General features: G+C 41.3%; 1 protein-coding gene across 1 annotated transcript in view; it reads right to left on the bottom strand.

The window, feature by feature from the left end:
* pde4d (phosphodiesterase 4D, cAMP-specific) overlaps window positions 1–2503 on the bottom strand; it is a 221847-nt gene that overhangs the window by 217541 nt on the left and 1803 nt on the right. The window lies entirely within an intron of this gene.

The following is a 2503-nucleotide window of genomic DNA, read 5'->3' on the forward strand; positions in this document are numbered from 1 at the left end:
TCACCTTACTATATGAAATAGAACTTGTGGATAATCTAATTCAGAGGAAAGTGAAGGCTCAATGCAAATATCAGAAGTAAGCTCAAGCAAGTCCTTTTTGGCCCTGTTGCAGGATAGAAATCTAATATATATGTGCCACCCCTTACTGTATATTTATTTATCCCTTCCTTGCACAAACACGAGCCGTCAAAGGCACTTAACTCCAATTACTCTGTGGTGTGTGCTTACTCCAAGCACTGCAATCACGTCTCAGTGTTGATATATTAAAGTGCAACACTATCCAGTTGCTTGACTCTCTGTTGGAGACACTGTCGTGGGGCTGGAGCATCATTTAGTGCTAAATGCACCCATTTCACTGTCCTGCTCAACTCTCAAACTGTTGAAAGTGGTGTTCATTTGTCACTATTGTATGTGATACTGTCCTGTTCGGATAGTGTCTCCTATAGTCACTCCCTGTGTTTGTGTGTGTGACTGCGAGAGCATAAGTGAAAAAAACAAAACAAAGGAGTTGGATTTCAAGGAAAAAGTTTGTTGCAGTCTGCAGAAGCACAACGCAATCTTCTGTCTACATCTTGTGTTTTTAAGAGCAACATGCCGTGATCTAGTCTAAACATCGAAAATGTCAACCGTTGTTTACGGAAAGTTTTACTGCAGTGCAGGAAAACAAAGTATTCTCTATTCGTTAAACAAAGCACCAGGATGTGCCGTGCGAGAGATGACCAAAAGATGACCAGCGCATACCATCACTCTCTCGAGACATCATCGAGCCCCCCCCACCTATTCCCTCCACAATCCAGATCCCAGATCACGTGCGTCTGTAAAAGTAGTGTAAGCTGTTGCTCTTTATTTTTAAAAGAAGCTAACAAACACAATGACAGGACTTCCAGTGTAACCAGGGGAAAGGGAAGTTACTCGAGGCCCCAGCTGTTTCTCTCTTCTTCTTCTCCTCTCTCATGTCCCTTGGAGGTCATTCTTCCTGCCTAACGTAACAAAGTCATCACACACAGATGCTGCTGCAGAGATCCTCGTCATGTGTTTGGTCAATATACGCAGGGTATATTCTTATACATGACATCAATTAAAGACCATATCTCTGGCTTGATAGTAAGACGTTGTGTTATGGTTCCCTTGATACCATCCAGCTGTGCTGAAGGTCAGTGTTTATTGGCTACTAAAGAGAGAGAGAGAGAGAGAGAGAGAGAGACAGAGAGAGGGAGGAAGAAAGGGAGACAATTTTATCTTCTTGTATCTTTTCCTCTATGCTGTTTTGGACATGTCTTTGCAAGTCATTATGTGTCATGCGATGCTCTCAAGGCAGGCCTATGGTGCTGCCTTTTAAGGGTTTGCAAAGGGGAACAGAGTCCATTTAAAGTCCAAAAAGTCACACACCTTGAATTTAATATTAACCAGCACATGACAATATTGCCAAACATCTGGAAGCAGGGAATATCTTTTACCTTAGCAACAAATCATTCTTGATTCCAAAACATGTTTCCTGTCACTTTAAAGTTAACAGATGTAAAAGTAATTGATGAAAATAACCTTTCAAGCATCTCTTTAAAACGACTGGACTTTTACAATCAAATACCCGGCCCAGTAAATGTTACTGAAGCTCAATAGACCAGTTAAGTCCCAGAATGGCCTCTAAAAGCCCTAAGTACACAGAGACGTCCATGCTCATTGTTATGGGAACGGAGTTCCAATAAAAAAATATACTTAATGCTTTTGGCATCGTTTGTTTGTATGTGTTTATGTATGTATGTCTGTGTATATGCATATTGCGGTGCCTCTGCACAAGAGATTCAGAGGACTTTTGCATACTCTCCCTTGCCAGAAAAACCGAGGAAAACAAACACTGCCTTTATTACAGTAATGAATACTTTGAGAAGCAAATTATGAAATGTTTCCATTAACCCCCACTCATGAAATGCCAAGAATGGCTCAGGGAAACCTATGACATTTGACTTTGTTGGCACCGAACACTGCAGTCCTCCACTGTTGCTTGAACCCTGACCCTTCACCCCTGGAAACTCATAAAAGCTAAATCACATACTATATCACATAGTTGGTCCCACTAACAGCCATCTGAATACAAAAAAATTCTTGGGTCAACATTGTCACTTAAAGTTTAGGTCTTACAGAATATCTTCAGTGAAGCCAGTGGAGTATTTGTGCGCGTACATTCAGACACACATCCCTGCAGAGATCCTCCTTCAGAAGACGGATGGTGCTTTTTGTCCCTGTACAGTACACACAGAGTACATCGAGCCAACCTCATTACTCTGTGCTCACGCACACTGGCAAGGAGCAATACTCATTCAGAAATGAGACCTAGGGGAATATACAGTAACAACAAGGATACAAACAGAGGTTTGTAAGAATAAAGTTATAGCATGTGCTCCATAATAATTTTCTTTGATGTTGTGTGGTTTTAAAGTAATTCTTGAGTCAGCGCAGCCATCCATTATTTAGCCTAATCTGACTTGGTCTTATCTCTGCACAG

Source organism: Perca fluviatilis, chromosome 6 (genome assembly GCF_010015445.1).
Source record: "Perca fluviatilis chromosome 6, GENO_Pfluv_1.0, whole genome shotgun sequence".
NCBI classification, from domain to species: Eukaryota; Metazoa; Chordata; class Actinopteri; order Perciformes; family Percidae; genus Perca; species Perca fluviatilis.